Here is a 19,136-nt window from a genome sequence, read left to right as displayed (position 1 = left end):
AAAACAAGGAGGTGAAAGGAAGGACAGCGCAGGAGAACCATGAGCTTTGAGGGTGAGGAAACAAAACAAGGAGGTGAAAGGAGGGACAGAGCAGGAGAACCATGAGCTTTGAGGGTGAGGAAATAAAACAAGGAGGTGAAAGGAAGAACAGAGCAGGAGAACCATGGGCTTTGAGGGTGAGGAAACAAAACAAGGAGGTTAAAGGAGGGACAGAGCAGGAGAACCATGAGCTTTGAGGGTGAGGAAACAAAACAAGGAGGAGAAAGGAGGGACAGAGCAGGAGAACCATGGGCTTTGAGGGTGAGGAAACAAAACAAGGAGGTTAAAGGAAGGACAGCGAAGGAGAACCATGGGCTTTGAGGGTGAGGAAACAAAACAAGGAGGAGAAAGGAGGGACAGCGCAGGAGAACCATGGGCTAAGTCGCATTTCTTCAGAGTATCGCTTCCTTAATGCAGGGATTGGATACGGACAAGAACACACGCGGGGGAGGAGGATCACAGTCACGCAGAACATCATAACAAGATCACCTGTATTACCATTGAAAAGGCATGCATCGAGTCTCTCCTTCCCGTCCTTTAATGAACGGCCTGTAAGACTATACGGTAATGCAATACTATAAAAACAAGCAGCAAGAGGATGATTCAAGGTTCCCGCGGTACTGAAGTCCATATTATCTCTCTTCGAAGGCTTAGTCCGTCTATTTCAGAAGGCTCCCGCAGAAGTTGTTTGGGGGTTTCTATGGGGGGTTTCACGACCGTGGCGGTATATTACTTTTGCAAGGTTTCAGCGCCGTGGACGGGACAAACACTTATGACAACTTGACGTAACACCTCTCTGGCCTTGAAAAACGTTCGGAACAAAAGCCACAAACGTTTGATAATACGCGTGACAACTTAATTCCCTTCCCTCCGCGTTAATTAGTCCACTTCCAAGAATATACAATGCTATATGGTGTTATCTCTTTTAAACAGGCCACAAGGAGATAATACAAGTTTTACGTGGTACTAACTATCTAATTACCTGTATGACTAGTGACAGGTGATGCACAAACCCTTCCTTCTCTTCCCGCTTTTTAGTCCACCTGTAAAATTCTACGGTGCTACATAGTGTTCTCTCTTTACAACCTCCGAGAAGGTAATACATGGTTCCCGCGGTACTAACAACCTGATTACCTGTATGACTAACGACGGATCCTGCGCAGACCCCACCCACCCTTCTCCCTTAGTCTACCTGTATCCTGCATTACCTCTACAAGCTGAAGATACGCACAGACAAATCCCGTCCCATTGCGTTCCTACAAGACAGCTCGGAAATATAACCTTCCTTCCTTAATATAATCTGAGGCTAAAGGAAGACTTATATACCCACTCCCTTACATCAGTGGGCTTCGTTTTGCTTTTGTTTTTTTCTTACAAGGGACAGTTATATTTTCTGAGGCTATACAGAGACTTATTCACCCAATTCCTTGCATTAGTGATTTTCAGAGGCTATACAGACTTATTCATCCACTCCATTAAATTAGTGGGCTTCGTTTTGTTTATGCTTATATCTTACGAGAGACAGGTATTTTTGAAAGCTTCTTAACGGTACTAAAAGCTATGTATCGCCCGCGTCTGGTGTTGTCATTTATATGTAAGACAGTCGGGGTCAATCAAGCTAGTATAGACCGTCTGCCGCGACCTAGCGTACATTGGGTCGAGGCGTACATTAAAAACCCTGTAACACTGTGCGGTGTAGTATACGTGTGGGAGGATAATCTGTGGTTCTCCCTTTAACAGACACCACCACCACCACCGCGAACACTACGAATAAAGATCATGAACCGTAACATGAATGGGGAGAGAATACCCTGAGGAACTACTACACTACTACTACTACTACTACTACTGCTACTACTACTACAACCATCGCCGCGCACTCCCCTATATCATGACCACGCTATGAAGGGGAACAAACCGAACACCCCCTGTTATAATCCCACAAACATAGATCATAAGCCAATAACGAAAAATTAATACCACGAGAAAAGAGACGCACTTCTTTAACCTCTACCAATGACCACTACCAATCACCACGCCATGAAAAGGACACGAATCTAACATCACCCATTACAACCCCGCATGTGCAAAGACTACACATATAGATCATGAACCAAAACAAGGATGAGGAAAGAATAACATGAGGAAAGAGAGAAGCACATCTATAACCAATCACCACGCCATGAAAAGGACACGAATCTAACATCACCAATTACAACACCACATCTGCAAAGACTACACATATAGATCATGAACCAAAACAAGGATGAGGAAAGAATAACATGAGGAAAGAGAGAAGCACATCTATAACCAATCACCACGCCATGAAAAGGACACGAATCTAACATCACCCATTACAACCCCGCATGTGCAAAGACTACACATATAGATCATGAACCAAAACAAGGATGAGGAAAGAATAACATGAGGAAAGAGAGACGCACATCTATAACCACTACCAATCACCACGCCATGAAAAGGACACGAATCTAACATCACCCATTACAACCCCACATGTGCAAAGACTATACATAAAGATCATGAACCTAAACAAGGATTAGGAAAGAATAACATGAGGAAGAAGGTGCACATCTATGACCACCGCTAAGCACCACGCCATGAAAGGGGAACGACCTAAGATCTCACCCACTTTAGCCTCCTCTTTGTAGGTGTGACCCGCCGCGCTGCTCCTCCTCTCTTAATAACCACCCTGGCAACCTTTTTCACCGCCACCGTCACCACCGCCGCCGCCGCCTCCTCCTACTTTGCCGCCGCCGCTGATTTATTATTATTCGTGTGTTTTATGTTAACTTTCCGGCGGCTGTATGTTTTAATTTTAAGACTGATGGACCGCCTCGTGGAGCTGGGGTAAGGGTAAGGGTAAGGGTGGTGCTAGTGGTAGATGTAGTAGTAGTAGTAGTAGTAGTAGTAGTAGTGGAAATGATAGCAGTTCTCGTAAAATATATATAGCCTTTTCAAACGGTTGTTCTGACGTCTTGACAGTGTCTGCAAGCCTTTCCTAATTGGCTGCTTTCCTCGGGCTTTCATGGAGGTTTTATGTCAATCACACATGCTCTCGTGTTATATGTTTATATATTATTTGCCTTGGCACACTTCTTATACAAGATTGAGTGTGGGCTCACACTGACAAGCACACTGTTAACATTTAGTTCACCAACATGAAGTGTCAATAAATTTCATCCCACCACGTTTTCCAGCAACCTCTTCACCATATTTCCACCAGCTTTCCAATACCTGCAAGGCAAACACTGTATTACGGGCGGAGCGTTACCAAGCCAATGATGCGGTGTACTCTACGGACACAGCCAGCGACGTTTACATTTATCAACGGCTCACACTTGCCGGACATGGCACACGCTGCTCATACACTTAGTTTGGCTTCCGAGTCGCTCCATCAACTTATCTTTATAGGGTAAATGGGTTAATTTCAGTGCTGACTTAATGAATATTGCAACTGTCAGTCATATGTTAAAGTGGTATAACAGCCTTTTATCGTATTCTCGTCATGTGTTTTTTGTTGTTTTACCGATTTTTCTTTGTACGAACGAATGTGTTTTAAATCACCGCTGAGTTTAATAGTGTCAACCATAACTGTCTGTCTCTTATGAGAGGTGAGGTAAGGCAAATGATATGGAGACGTGTAGCACAAGTGTATGTGACAGAGAGCTTCCTGAGAGCGAGGGGAACCGAGCCAATCAAGAGAGACCTGACAGACGCCGCCTAGATACCAGAGGTGCATTTCGTTTGAAGAGACTATAGTGGTAATAAAAGTAGTAGTAGTAGTAGTAGTAGTAGTAAGACTTATAGTAGTAGTAATGGTGGTGGTGGTGGTGGTGGTTTCAACACTGCCAAAGAAGGTTACTATTTTTCACACGTAACCAAATGACTAATCGCTCCTACACCTCCTTCGTGACCAAACCCAGAATTCATCATTTCGGGTTCATTACGAGTCACCAAAACACAAGCATACCGCACGAGTTCGTTACATTTGCCCCAAACAAAATTAACAATGTTTTGGAGTCTTCTGTTCTCTTTGTAATAACGGTGACTATCAGGCTTTTCCTCAATATTTTTTTTCCTTGAGTTGTCTCCTTCGATAAAGTAAATCAAATATATGTCGTCTGCGAATATACCAAACTAACTCTTTCCCTCGCATATACAGTGGCGTTTTTCTACACATAAACAATAACCAAAAGACTGTACACTGTATCTGTCGCTTATGATTAAAGCCATTTTTGGTATGCCGATGCTAAAATCCAAACACCACTACATCACATCCGTTTCCCTCACCCAACAGATATACCGCTATCACCACCGCCGAGGATGTATTAGCAAACAAACCACATCAGAACTACCGAGGAGATACGAGCAGACAAACCACATTAGTAACGGCGATTAGCGGTACCGAGTATGTGGGAGTCAGACGGTGATAAGACCAACCAACAGAGCCTCTCAACACCCTTCAGACACATTGCTTTCGGTCCGTAACACAAGACAACAGAAGGCACCCACACCAGCTTCACAGTGGAGGTACGTGCAGTGTATACCGTAGAAATAATAGAACAAAAAAAAATACGAAGCAGGACTGAATACCACCAAAACAACTAAGTCAAAAAAAGACGGATCAGCTTATAAGGGAACAAGACGAAACACAGAATATATCGGCTGCCGTAGTACCTCTCACCAGACAGACAGCGACTTGTATTATTAAAAACACTAAAAAAGGAAGACAAACATGAAAGGCAGCGTTAACACCTCACTCCCTCCCAACGACCAGATGTTTTATGCACCTATCAAGGACACCCATCACAAAACAGAGATCAGCTGCACTAGTGGAGACATCACGAGCACTTATATTCACAGAAACAATAAAAAGAAGACAATAAAAGATTACATTAGGACAACTATGGTCTGTTCACTTAAGTCTGACCCAAGCTGACAACATAATCCTAAGCGTGTTCGTAAGCACTGTGCAGATTAGAAGAAAGTGTTGCGTGAGATAAACACAAACAGAGGTTAAAGAAAACTTCGAAGCCACAGCAATAGCCAATCAGCACTCAGCTTACAAACACGCTTAGGTTTATGTTGTCAGCTTGGGTCGGACTTAAGTGAACAGACTATAAGAAAGATCGTAGTACTGTATCTCCTCCTATATGAGACCCCACACAAAACAAGGATCATCTGCACTAGTGGAGACATCAAGAGCACTTATATTAACTAAAACCTTAAAAACATGAAGGCAGCTATGAAAGATCGCATTAGTGTATCTCCTCGATAATTAAATGTTTTGCCCCTCACAACAAGGCCCAACGAAACAGAAGCATCCGCCGCAGCAGCACAGACACACAGGTACACGAAGCTCCGCGCCGTAAATAATTAAGGTGTGAAGGGCGTGTGTCTTACCTTGGTCAAGTGTGGCGGGCGGTCTCTCGGCCCTCACGGCGACCACCACCAGCGTCGCCGCCACCATCAGCGCCACCCTCCGAGCCGCCGTCATCATCGTCATCATCATCATCTTGGACTGACAGATGACTATTCCTGGTGTAGTTGTTCTTCTTCTTCTCCTTTTCTTCTTGGCTGAAACAATTAAACGACTTTTCTTTCTGGGCTATATATCCTGTTGTCTCCTCCTTCCTCTTCTTCTCTTTCTTCTTCTTCTCTCTTTCCTTCTTCTTCTTCAGCGAGCAGCACGATTTATTACTTTTCTGTGTCTCTCTTTACTTCTCCTGGCCCTTCCTTTCCCGTTCTTTCCTCAATTCTTCTAGTCCTTCTCCTCCACCTGTTTCTTCTGCTTCTCCCTCCCTCTTCCTCCTCCTCCTACTGCTGTTCTTCCTGCCTCCTCCAGCACCTACTTTTCCGCCGCCGCCTGCTCCTCCAGTGTCTTAATTTCGTCCAGTGCCTTCTCTAATGGCCGGAATCCCTCCTCTGACCTTTCTTCCTCTTCCCTCTCCACTTACTTGCCAGACTCTGTAACCTCTCTCACTCTCACTCTCACTCTCTCTCTCTCTCTCTCTCTCTCTCTCTCTCTCTCTCAGGTAAACATGCTAATAAGGACACGAGAATCCAGCGAGAAAAGAAACACTATGTCAAACTCTTTCTCTACCTGAACAAGTATAAGGTATTAGGGACGGTGCGGAGGTAAGCGATATGTGACGTTAATGGAAAAGGGGCAGGTGAGTGTATCGGCCTGCTCTTGTTGTCTATCTATACACAGGTGTGCTCAGGTGCGCGAGACGGACACGACGACAACAACGGAACAACAACACTAATATCAATGTGTGTGTGTCGGCGGGAGTGTGCAAGACAGTGAACACGGCTTTCCTTTATACACGGCTTTCGTTTAATTATAACTGTGAAGGGTTAAGGGTTACACCAAAACTCTCTCTCTCTCTCTCTCTCTCTCTCTCTCTCTCTCTCTCTCTCTCTCTCTCTCTCTCTCTCTCTCTCTCTCTCTCTCTCTCTCTCTCTCTCCTATAATGTATCTAGCTGTGATTGTTTCCTAAGCGCTGAGCAGTCTTATGAGCCAATCCTTAAAGCAGGTGGACAGTGAGGAGAGGAAGCGAAGAAGGAGAAGGAGGAGGATGCGAAGGAGGAGAGTGATGACAAAGGGACAAGAGGAGGTGGAGGAAGAGGCAAGAGGGGGAAAGACTGATGAGGTGAAAGGAGGACGAAGAGGAGGACGAAGAGGAGAAGGAGGAGATGTATGTGTGTGTGTGTGTGTGCGTGTGTGTGTGTGTGTGTGTGTGTGTGTGTCAGTACCTGGCGCACGTGCACTCTACGCTCGCAACTCCACTAATTGTTCTCTGTACCAACGGCGGCGGCGGCGGAGGAGGCGGCGGCGGTGGCGGCGGGGGCGTGTGTGTCCTGTTACTGTTGTTGTTGTTATTGTTATTGTACTGTTCTTTATGTTTGATTCTGACGCGGAAAAGAGAGAAAGATCAGAAAACGCGGGATGCTGTACAGTTCTTATTTCTTACCTCTTAGTTCTGATTATTTCTTTAATTTTCCGAAACGATCAAGGAAGAAAGTGCGTGTTTGAGTGTGTATGTGTTTGCGTGCGTTGCTTTGCGTGACTACCTGGCTGGCTGGCGGGTATGCTTGCGTGCTGGCGTGGTTGCGTGAGTGCGTGAGCGTGTGAGCGTGCAAGCGGGCGGAAGTTAGTGTTTACCTCTCTAACCTAATCCTACTTATTAAAGCTAAGTTGACGTGAGCTTACTAATTAACTGTTACCTGTGCGACATGAGGTAATAATGGATGACGCCGGCGGGGCGCTCTGACCGACTGACCGACTAACTTAAGCGCTAATGTTTTGATTGTTTAACGAGTACTGGATACGCGGCCTTAAAGTGGCGCTGAGATGTGTGTGTAAGTGTAGCGGGTCGTGTAAGTGTGGTTGTTGATTGCTATGTCCTGTAAGTGGTAGAGTTGAGAAGTGTTTTAAGTGTAGCGGGTCGTGAAAGTGTGGTTGTTGATTGCTATGTCCTGTAAGTGGTAGAGTTGAGAAGTGTATTATGTGTAGCGGGTCGTGAAAGTGTGGTTGTTGATTGCTATGTCCTGTAAGTGGTAGAGTTGAGAAGTGTATTAAGTGTACCGGGTCGTGTAAATGTGGTTGTTGATTGCTATGTCCTGTAAGTGGTAGAGTTGAGAAGTGTATTAAGTGTACCGGGTCGTGTAAATGTGGTTGTTGATTGCTATGTCCTGTAAGTGGTAGAGTTGAGAAGTGTATTAAGTGTAGCGGGTCGTGAAAGTGTGGTTGTTGATTGCTATGTCCTGTAAGTGGTAGAGTTGAGAAGTGTTTTAAGTGTAGCGGGTCGTGTAAATGTGGTTGTTGATTGCTACGTCCTGTAAGTGGTAGAGTTGAGAAGTGTTTTAAGTATAGCGGGTCGTTCGTGTGGCTGGTTATCGCTATGTCATGTAATTAGTGAGGTTGTGAAGTGTGTGTAAGTGTAGCGGGTCGTGTAAGTGTGACTGTGATTTCTATGCCCTACAAGTGGTGATGACTGGTGTTACTTAAGTGAAGGTGGACAGTATGCTTGAGTGCAGTCCGTTGAGATGTGTTTGCTTATCCGTGTTATTAAATTTATAAGGTGAGGACTGGCTGTGTTTAAATGTATGTGTAGTGTTTGCTTGAGTGTAGTCTATGTGTGTTTGTGGAGGACTTTGTTCATTAAATGGTGAGGATTCGCTGTGTTTAAGTGTAGATGAACTGACTGTTAACCTATGCGAAGTACAAGTATCTGTGTGTGTGTGTGTGTGTGTGTTTACTTATGCCTTCTCCAGTAGTGAGGACTGTACGTTCAGGTGTAGTCCGTGTAGGTGTGAAGTTTAAGTGACCTTCTAAAGTAGTTATTGGCCTGTACTTAAGAGCCTATACCTTACTGTAGTCCGTGTGCGTGGCGATTCAAGGGGCGCGACGACAGGTTAATGAACGCTACTAACACACCTACACACCTGTGCGCTGCTAACGATACACCTTACGGCAACCTCTTACACCGAGACGCTCCCCTTTAATGTTCGTTAACCTAACTACGCGATGCTACTGACACACTTACGTACATTCGTTGAGACGGTGCGATGCGATACAGTGTAACAGATAGTGAAGTCTCTCTGGACAGCTACGTAACAACGACAACGGAAATGATAAACGGCAAAAAGGATAATATTGCCCTTGATCTCACTATCACGTTCTAAGATTTTGATTTCTATTACGAACTAGATTATTGATGACTGCTCAGGGGGTTCCAGTGAAGGTGATGAGGTTCGAAAAGGTAGGAGGAAACTGTAGAGGAGGGATTCACCTTCCTCTTACGTGCTCTACTTTCACTTTCACTTTCTAATAAGGTTTGCACAGGTAGAAAGAGACTGCAGAGGAGCGATACACCTGTCTTCGTCACCTTCACGTGCTCTACTTTCACTTAATCATATGTGCATAAATAGAGGGTATGAGGGCGATACACCTGGTCTTCTTCACTCTCAGGTGCTCTACTTCCACTTATTAAGCTGTGCACAGGTAGGAGGAGGTTGTAGAGGAGCGATACACCTAGTTTTGTTCACCCTCACGGGCTGTACTTTCACTTATTAAGGTTTTGCACAGGTAGGAGGAGGGAGTAAGAGAGCGATACACCTGGATTCCTTTCCCTCCACGTACTGTACTTTCACTTACTAAGGTTTTCACAGGTAAGAGGAGACTGAGAAGGACCGGTACACCTGTCTTTTTAACCTTCACGTGTTCTGCTTCCACTTATTAAGGTGTTCACAGGTAGGACAAGACTCAGAAGAACCGGTACACCTGGTTTTGTCACACTTAGCTACTCTACTTTCACTTAATTAGGTTTTAACAGGTAGGAGGAGAAAGTAAGAGAGCGACACACCTTGTCTTGTTCACTCTCGCGTAATCTACTTCTACTTAGGCGTCCACAGGTAGAAGGAGACAATAAGAGAGCGAAACACCTGTCCTCGTCACCCTCACGTAATCTACTTCCACTTAGGGTCCACAGGTAGAAGGAAACAATAAGAGAGCGAAACACCTGTCTTCTTCACCCTCACGTAATCTACTTCCACTTAGGCGTCCACAGGTACAAGGAAACAATAAGAGAGCGAAACACCTGTCTTCTTCACCCTCACGTAATCTACTTCCACTTAGGCGTCCACAGGTAGAAGGAGACAATAAGAGAGCGAAACACCTATCTTCTTCACCCTCACGTAATCTACTTCCACTTAGGCGTCCACAGGTACAAGGAGACAATAAGAGAGCGAAACACCAGTCTTCTTCACCCTCACGTAATCTACTTCCACTTAGGCGTCCACAGGTACAAGGAAACAATAAGAGAGCGAAACACCTGTCTGTCACCCTCGCGTAATCTACTTTCACTTAGGCGTCCACAGGTAGAAGGAGACAATAAGAGAGCGAAACACCTGTCCTCGTCACCCTCGCGTGCTCTCCTTCCACTAAACAAGGTGAAACAGGTGGACAGGTAATATGGACGTCGCCTCTTCACTCCCTTCTAGCCACACTCACTCCAGTTCCCCTTTCTTCGCTACACGCTGGCGGCACACGCAACACTGCACAACACAACACACAGCAACACGTGGCGAGAGACATCCATGGGTAGCCCTGTCCGTGTTTGTCCTGTTTTTTTTTTTACCAGTATCTGTGAGGCGGCCGCGGCGGAGGTCCTTTTTTTCTAAGGGGTTGATTTTTTTTTTTTTTTTTTTTTTTGGTGGGGGGAATGTTTTTCTTTTACACGGCGATGAAAAGATTGGTTTCAACACATCTTTCTTTCTTTTGTTTTGCTGTTTTCATTTTTTTTTTCTCGTCCGCGGTCACTCCGACAACAAGACTTTCCTCACCTGCACTCTTTTTGTTGTTGTTGTTGTTGTTGGCGGTGTGAGGTGAGCAGATACACACACACGTTTTCTCCTTCAGGTACGTTTATCAGAGAACAGAACTTAAATTTTTTCTTCGTCTTCTTTTCCTTTCGTGTCAAGTCAAGGAGATGAAAGCTGGCGATACGCACACCTGGAGATAAAACAATTAGTATACCTCAGTTTTTCTTTTTTCTTTAAACGCGAAACTACGACAGCTGATGGTACGCGCTGACACCTCATGTCCTTATTACAGTACACACACGGCCCTTATCTTGTCTTTCTTTTCTTTGTGACGTCAAGTTCAGGCGAGGGAAGATAACCTAAGCAAACACAACCACACGGCCCCTATCCTGTCTTTCTTTTCTTTGTGACGTCAAGTTCAGGCGAAGGAAGATAACCTAAGCAAACAACCACACGGCCCCTATCTTGTCTTTCTTTTCTTTGTGACGTCAAGTTCAGGCGAGGGAAGAAACCTAAGCAAACACAACCACACACACACACACACACACACACACACACACACACACACACACACGCAGACTTCACCGCATTGAACACTTTTAAAACAGCCTCTCCTCCTTACTCGTCTTAGCCTCAGTGCGTGTAAGTAAAGAGACTGTCCGTCCTTCCTTTCTTACGGCGGCGATCAGTTCAGTTCCGAGTGTCAGGTCTGTCTGCCCGAGGACGTGCGGCGGCGAAGAGTGATGCGAGTGGAAGGGGGAGTGAGGGAGACGTTCAGTTCAGCGTGCCTTGCCTTCCCTTGCCTGGCGGAGAACGTGGCCTAATCAAGAGGAGGAGACGCGGACTGAGTTAGGGAGCGAGGAAGGGAGGGAGGGAGGGAATGCTAACTGTGAATAAGTCCTTAACGCCACGACTCGGACAATACAAGGACACACTGATGCTGCCTCTGCTGCCAACACGCACACAAACAAGCGCGCCTGGAAGAGAACGAAGGCCGAGCGGAGGGGGAGATGGAGGAGGTGCAGACGGACAAGGTTGGTGGTGATGATGCTACTGCTAAAACACACACAAACACGCGCGGAGGGAAGAGAACGAGGAAGAGAAAGAAGAGGAGGAGGTACACAGGGAAACAAGGAAGAGAAAGAGGAGGAGGAGGTACACAGAGAAACAAGGAAGAGAAAGAGGATTTAGGTGGTACACAGAGAAACAAGGAAGAGAAAGAGGATTTAGGTGGTACACAGAGAAACAAGGAAGAGAAAGAGGAGGAGGTACACAGGGAAACAAGGAAGAGAAAGAGGATTTAGGTGGTACACAGAGAAACAAGGAAGAGAAAGAGGATTTAGGTGGTACACAGAGAAACAAGGAAGAGAAAGAGGAGGAGGTACACAGAGAAACAAGGAAGAGAAAGAGGATTTAGGTGGTACACAGAGAAACAAGGAAGAGAAAGAGGATTTAGGTGGTACACAGAGAAACAAGGAAGAGAAAGAAGAAGAGAAGGTACAAAAAGACAAGATTGTTACTGATGCTACGAACACACAAATACGAGCAAAGGGAAGAGAACAAGGAAGAGACAGAGGAGGAGGAGGTACACAAAGACAAGGCTGATACTGGCGCTACAAATACTAACAGGCGCAAACGGAAGAGAAAGAGGAGGAGGAGGTACACAGAGACACGGTTGATATTGATGCTACTAACACACACACACACACACACACACACACACACGCAGTTAGAACGAAGAAAAAATAATACGGGAGAGGAAGGTAGAGACACAGAAACAAACACCTATGATCACGCTTTTAAGCCACACACACCTCACCTCACCTTCGTCCACCTCAGATCCATGAACCACTAATTGGGCAGGTGATAAAGCGTCTGTATGATAGGTAAGGAGGGTGAGGGAGACTGGGTAAGTGTGTATTAGATAGAGACTGGTTATCGGGCGCTACTCTGGCTCTCATCCTCACTCCTGTCAACTCCAATGAACAGAAAGACGCAGGATAGTATTAGTAAGCGAGATAGTAGAGAGAAAAGACAGTACTGAACGGAGCGATTTTGAGAGGGATGATGTGGCGAGATTAGTCGAGACAGTTAACGAGGTAAAATAAAAAATAGTACAGAAGTGTGGATGCAGCGAGGACAATGATGAATAGTAGAGATAGTAGAGATAGGAAGATAGGATGAACTACCACCACCACCCTCACCACCACGAAGAGAACTGGCAATGGAGATGATAAATAGGAAAAACAATTACCTCGCCTATCTTATCTTTCTTACCCTCGACTTCGTGATAGTTTGTCTGTCCTAGAAGATACAGTAAGTCTGCCTGTTCGGCTTCAGACTGATTTTTGTTAGGAGATTTTTCTGTCCTAATTGTCTGTGAAAGCGATTGGCAGTGGAAGTTTGTCTGTTCTGAAAGATAATGAGTCTGTCTGTCTGTCTGTATGTCTAGGAGGGAAAGGGTGTGCGTGTGAAGCCTCGTGTATTTAAAGAGTGCGAGAGAGTATTTGTCTGTTTAAACACCGAGGGAGGGCGTTAAATACAGGGGCAATAAAAGTAAGCTATGATAAAATAGATGGACAGCGCGGAGTGGCGGAGGCTGGGGCGGGCGGCGAGCGAGGCAGCGAGGGAGGGCGCGAGGAAAAACCAAAATACGAGTAACAAAACGGCAAAATTCAGTAAGTGTGATGCAATATCGAGAGACGGAAAGTTTGAGAGGGAGAGAGGCAGCCTAACAAACGTTTTACGAGCTTTTTGTTGACGGGAGAGAGAGAGGGAAAAAACGCGTGTAACAATTATAAAAGTGTGTGTGTATGTGTGTGTGTGTGTGTGTGTGTGTGTGTGTGTGTGTGTGTGTGTGAACTGGGATGAGATGGAATTCAGGTGTGTTTCTCCTCTTTTTTTTATTTCCTTTCTTTCCTCACGAGCATAAAACCCGAGAAGTTACTCTAGACTTAATAAAAAGGAGATTCGCGATGAAAATGAGAGACTGGAAACAAAACAAAAAAAAGGATGAGAAAAGGATGCAACGAGGCCTGTCTGACTACCTGACTACCTGACTGCCTGACTGACTGACTGAATGAATGAATGACGGACTGACTGACGGACTGACTGACTGGTTGCTCGGCTGGTTAGTAGAAGAGACGAGTGTTTTTTATAGAGACGAATTAGTAAAAAGGAAAGAAGGACAGAGGGCAAGAGAGTGGCGTTGGGAAGGAAAAATTAATAGGTGTGTGTGTGGGGGGGGGGGTATGTGTGTGTGTGTGTGTGTGAGTGTGTGTGTGTGTGTGTGTGTGTGTGTAGGTGTTTACGGATGAAGAAAAAAAAATCAACAAGAGTTAAAGGTAAAGCGTTTAGAGTTTGCCTGGGACTGAATTAACCTTCACACACACACACACACACACACACACACACACACACACACACACACACACACACACACACACACACACGGAGAGGCAAACACGCACAAAACTCCACAAACACACAGACAAGCACCTTTTAAACACGAAGATAGCGTCAGAATCAGAGACGAGGAGGAAGAGGAGGAGGAGAAAGAGGAGGAGGAATAGACGGTAACTGAAGAGGAGGAGGTGGAGTAGGAAGAAGAGGAGGAGGAGGAGGATGACACGCTCGCCACTTACACTTGGCGATGCGACAACTGACGAGGTAACAAAACTTTCCCAAACATTTCACGGCTCGAGTTTATCAGACTGAGAGGGGCGGGGAGGGGCGGGCGGCCGGACGGGGAGGGAGGGAGGGAAGGAGCAAAGGAGGGAGGAAGGAAGACAGATGGTAGGTTAGGCAGGGAAGGAGAAAGATGAGGAGGTGGAGGAGGAGGCGGTGCAGCTGTTAGTAGAGGAAGCAGTGGGGAATGAGATGGAGGGAGGAAGAGAAGAAGGAGGAGGAGAAGGAGGAGATGTACCAAAGGACACTGACGCAGCTGTGAGGTGGAGGTGGAGGTGGTAGTGGAGGTGGTTGGGGGTCCACGCAACTTTAACCAATGCAAAAGTTCACGTCCCGCCAAGAAATGTCACCCTCCTTAACTTTCCTCCTGTGAAAGATTTGGACACGGATCAGCTGTCGGCGTGTCGGTCGGGTTTTCTCTGAAGTTGGCGGGCGGAGTGAGCGGCGGGAGGAGAGGGAGAGGCGGGGGATGGAGGGAGAAAGAAAGAGGTTTGGTGATCGCTTCTGCTGGAGGGAAGGAGGATTACAGGAATACGAGGGCGGGACGGAAAGGCCACTCCTCGCCACACCTGTAATTATCGAGGGCGCTCCGGGCAACTCCACGTAAACTTGTATAGCAATTTTCTGTACGGCAGACTTTCTTCGATCCACGTGTCAGTAAAGTTTACTAAGCGAGGTTTTCAGGGATGTAAAGGGGAGGTGCGGAGGACACAGCCGCGGGGGATGGGCCTGTGGCGGGGACTCGACGCGGCGACACTCAACTAACAACTCGAAACAGCTGACTCTGAAGGGAACACGCGGTCTGCTGACACACGAGGGTTCGCTACTGCGTGTGTGCGTGTGTGTGTGTGGTGTGTGTCACGGCCGCCACACACGTGAGGCAGCCACCACACACCTGCAGCGTCGTGGCGTGTGTGTAGGGCGCGAGAGGCGGGTGTGTGTGTGGCGTGCGAGGCGGGGCAGGAGCGAGGCAGGCCCGTCCGCGCTTGGTTCTGGCCACAGAGCCAGTGGAGGCTGCGACTACACACAGACCCGCATCTCCCTCGCCTAGCATCTCCCGCCTCTCTCTCTCTCTCTCTCTCTCTCTCTCTCTCTCTCTCTCTCTCATATTTTCCTTCATTCTTCTTTCCTGTTGTTAGTTTTTCCTTCTTTTGTTTTATTTCGCCTTTCGATTTTACTGTTATTCGATTCCATTGTATTCCGTTCTCTCTCTCTCTCTCTCTCTCTCTCTCTCTCTCTCTCTCTCTCTCTCTCTCTCTCTCTCTCTCACCCACTCTGCGTCGTTCTCAATTCCTCCTCTGAATATCACACCACCTTTTCCTCATTACCCACTCTCCCTCCTCTCCCCTCCCCCTCCTCTCCCCTCTCCCTCCTCTCCCCTCTCCCTCCTCTCCCTCTCTCCCTCCTCTCCCTTTTCCCGCCGCGCTCCCCCAACACGCTCCGAAAAACCGCGTCATTATCCTTCTCAAGGCTAATAAACTCCTCCTCCTCCTCCTCCTCCTCCTCCTCCTTAGACTCTTCCTTGCACCTCTATCGCCTTCATTTCTTCATTTTTCTTTCTCCCTTTCTCTCTTTCTCTCTGTCTTTCTCTCTCTATCCCTTCTTCCCTTTCCTTTCCCCTTTTTTTCCCTTTCTCTTCCCTCCTCTTCCAAAAGTTCTCTCCCTTCCTTCTTCTTTCCTCCTGCTGGTCTTTCTCCTTTGATTTTACTTATTTCCTTACTTTTTTTTTCCTTTTTCCTTCCTATTATTTTATTATTTTCTCCTTCCCCAACTATTGCCGCCTCTACCCTGTTTTCTCCCCTCCCTCTCCCTCTCTCTCTCTCTCTCTCTCTCTCTCTCTCTCTCTCTCTCTTTCTCTCATTCCTCTACCCCATCCCTGACGGCAGCCATCCCACCCCTTCCCCTCTTTCCTCCTCTTTCCCCTTCCTTTCCTTTTCATCTTTATTAGTCAATCATCCATTTCCTCTTTTTTCCCTCTTTCTGCCCTTCCTTTCCCCATTCCTCGTAGTAGTAGTAGTAGTAGTAGTAGTAGTAGTAGTCACAGCTCTGCCCATTCCTATCCAGCCTTGTACAAACTCAGCGGAGCCTTTTTCAGCCTTATCCTCTTGTTCCCGCCTACAGCCCCCAGCCTATAGCCCCCAGAGTAGCCCCTAGCCCACAGTTACACTTAGCCCAACAGGAGCTCCTAGCCTCAAAGTAGCCCCTAGCCCCCAGCATACAGTCCCTAGCCCCCAGAGTAGCCCCTAGCCCCCAGAGTAGCCCCCAGTCCCTCCAGCAGCCCCCGCCTCCGCACAGCTCGCTACATATCAATATTTCCGTCCCCGCCCTCAGCCTCTCGTCCAAGTTTAATTGTGACCAGTGTGCCGACGCCTGAAAGAGCCGCCTCAATGGGACTTGCCGGGCTCAGACCTGACGCGGGGGGAGGGGGGGAGAGGGGAAACCATAGGGGAAGGGACTAGGGAAGGGGAGGAGAGGAGAGGGAGAGGGGAGGGGAAGGGAGGAGAGGGAAGGCGAGAGGAGGGGAGGGAATGGAGGAGAAGGGAAAGCATAGGGGAAGGGACTAGGGAAGGGGAGGAGAGGAAAGGGAAAGGGGAGGGGAATGGAGGAGAGGGAAGGAGAGAAGGGGAGGGAATGGAAGAGAGGGGGAAGAGAGGCAAAAGGGGGGTAGAAGAAATGGGAGAAATGGAGAGAACTGAGAGAGAAACGGAAGGTGGGAATAAGAACAGGGAGGAGGAGGGAGAGGGAGAAGGGGAGAAGAGAGGAGGAGAGGAGGAGGAGGAGTAAAGGAGAGAGGGAGAAATGGAAGAAATGGAGGGAACTGAGGAAGAGGGAGACAGAAGATGGGGATAAGAAGAGGGCAAGGAAGGGAAGAAACAAGGAAGGAAAGGGAGGAAATAAGAAAGAAGAAGGGAACTGAGGGACAAATGAAGAAATAGAAAGCACTGATGGAGAAAGAGAGAGACAGAAGATGGGGATAAGAAGAGGGAAAGGAAGGGAAGAAGATAGTCGGGAAATGGAGAAAAGGGTGGAAGAGAGGGCGCCGAAAAAAAGGAAGAGGAAAGAGAGTGCAATAAAAAGGGACAAATCAGAAGAAAAAAAAAGGAGAAAAAGGAAAAAGAGGACAAGTGATAGAGACGGAAAAAGCAAATAAAAGAAGGGCAAGGAAGGGGAGAAGCGAAGATGGGAAGGGAGAGAAGGGAGGAACAGAGGATTCAGAAAGGATACAGAAGAAGGAAGGGAAGGGAAGGAAAGAAAGGAAAGGGGGAAACGGGAAGAACAGAGAATGCAGAAGAAAGAAGGGAGGAAGAAGAAGAAGGAGGGACAGGGTAGAAGGGAGGGGATAAGAGAAAAGCGGGGAGAGGAAGGATGGGAAGGATAAGGAATGAGAGGGAGAAAAGGGAAGAAACGGAGGAGGAAATGGAGGGAAGTTAGGAAAGAGAGAAGGATGAAACAGAGGAATAAAGAAAGACAAAAAAGGAAGATGTAGGGAAGAAACGATGAAAAGAAGGGAGGAAAAGTAAAGAGGGGAATAAGAAAGAGGAGAAAAAATACAAAGGGGAGGAGGAAAGAAGGAGGAAGGAGGAGGAGGAGGAAAAGGGAGTCTAGCACGTCTTGAAGGGAGGCGTATAATATGAAGATTAATTCCATAGGGTTGAAGAAAGGAGGAGGAGGAGGAGGAGGAGGAGGTGGAGGTGGAGGTGGAGGAGGAGGAGGAGGAGGAGGAGGGAGAAGAATAAATGAAGCAGCTGATTCATATGGGTAGGAAACGAGGGAAAAAAGTAGTAGCAGAAGTAGTAGTAGAAGTAGTAGTAGTAGTAGTAGTAGTAGTAGTAGTAGTAGTAGTAGTAGTAGTAGTAGTAGTAGTAGTAGTAGTAGTAGTAGTAGTAGTAGTATCAGTGGTAGTAGTAGGTAAACAGAGAAAATTGGAAAAAGGAACCACAAAATAGGGAGATGAAGGAGGAAGAGGAGGAGGAGGAGGAGGAGGAGGAGGAGGAGGAGGAGGAGGAATGAAAGGCTGGTCAACACGATGAGTTAATTAGTGTAAGACCCTCTTCTCTTCCCTCCCCCCCCCACCTCCTTTCCCTTTCTCTCCTCTCCCTTTCTCCTCTTCTCTCCCTCTTTTTCCCCCCCCCCCCCCCCCCCCGCTGGAAGGGAGGAGCCAGTTGCCCTTCCACCCTCCCCCCTGCACTGCGGTTAACTATTGTTCCTCTTCCTCCTCCTCCTCCTCCTCCTCCTCCTCGGTCTCCTTCAGTGGCCCTTCATCTCCCTACTTCACTTCCCTCCTTTATCCCTTCCTCATCTAGCCCCCTTTCCTGCCCCATCATCCCTTCTTCCTTTCTACAACACCCCTTCCCTTACACACCTCTTTTAAAAATACCTTCCATCACCTCCTCCTCATCCTCTTCCCCTCTATCTTCCCCTCTTCACTCCTTTTGACAGCAGCGATCTTGTCTTTCCATATTTCTTTCTCTATTTCCTTTTATTCATTTATTTATTCATTCGTGTATATATTTATTCATGTGTCGCCCATAGGAGTAAGGACCCCATCAACAAGGTATTCGCCGCGCGCCCTCCGGAGTCGAGTTGGCGTGAGCAATATGCGTGAATCTGCCCGGAAAAGGCGTCGCTTTGGAGGCAATACGGCAGGGAGTAAATATTCCCGCCACAAAGCCCCCGTCACCGCCAGCACCACCAGCAGCAGCGACAGTGTGTTTGTTACTAAAGTTCAGGCGAGAGAAAGCTGAAACCGATCTTCCCTGGGCCAGTTCAGCACTTCAACACAGCGAGGCCCGAATTCGCAGACGCGTTCGGCTCTAAAAACAAATATGTCCAAATGCAGCAAAGAAAATTAGTTGGGTTCTCATTATTGTTTTTGTTTTTTTACGTTCATGGTGTAGAAGGCTCGTCAATCTAACACTTTGTATGCTCAGGACACAGGAGGAGGAAAGGGAGAAGGATGAAATAAAGGAATAAAGAAAAGACAAAAAGGAAGATGAAGGGACGAAACGATGAAAAGAAGGGAGGAAAAGTAAAGATGGGAGTAAGAAAGAGGAGAAAAA

At 47.0% G+C, this 19,136-nt stretch overlaps 1 long non-coding RNA gene across 2 annotated transcripts; it reads right to left on the bottom strand.

Annotated features, from left to right (window-relative positions):
• Nucleotides 1-5,250: 5,250 nt before the first annotated feature.
• On the bottom strand, nt 5,251-15,134 carry LOC126995044 (uncharacterized). Of its 2 annotated transcripts, none has more exons than XR_007749848.1 (4): nt 14,972-15,134; nt 9,900-10,579; nt 9,666-9,743; nt 5,251-9,510 (listed from the first exon to the last, which is right to left on the bottom strand). It is a non-coding gene; the product is annotated as an uncharacterized LOC126995044 (long non-coding RNA). The 2 variants fall into 2 exon arrangements; XR_007749849.1 differs by having other exon boundaries at nt 5,252-9,510; nt 9,976-10,579.
• Between the last annotated feature and the right edge of the window lie 4,002 nt (nt 15,135-19,136).

The sequence above is a fragment of the Eriocheir sinensis genome, unplaced genomic scaffold (genome assembly GCF_024679095.1).
Source record: "Eriocheir sinensis breed Jianghai 21 unplaced genomic scaffold, ASM2467909v1 Scaffold968, whole genome shotgun sequence".
NCBI lineage: Eukaryota > Metazoa > Arthropoda > Malacostraca > Decapoda > Varunidae > Eriocheir > Eriocheir sinensis.
The sequence above is the reverse complement of the archived record's forward strand: the minus strand, read 5'-3'. Positions and strand labels throughout refer to the sequence as shown.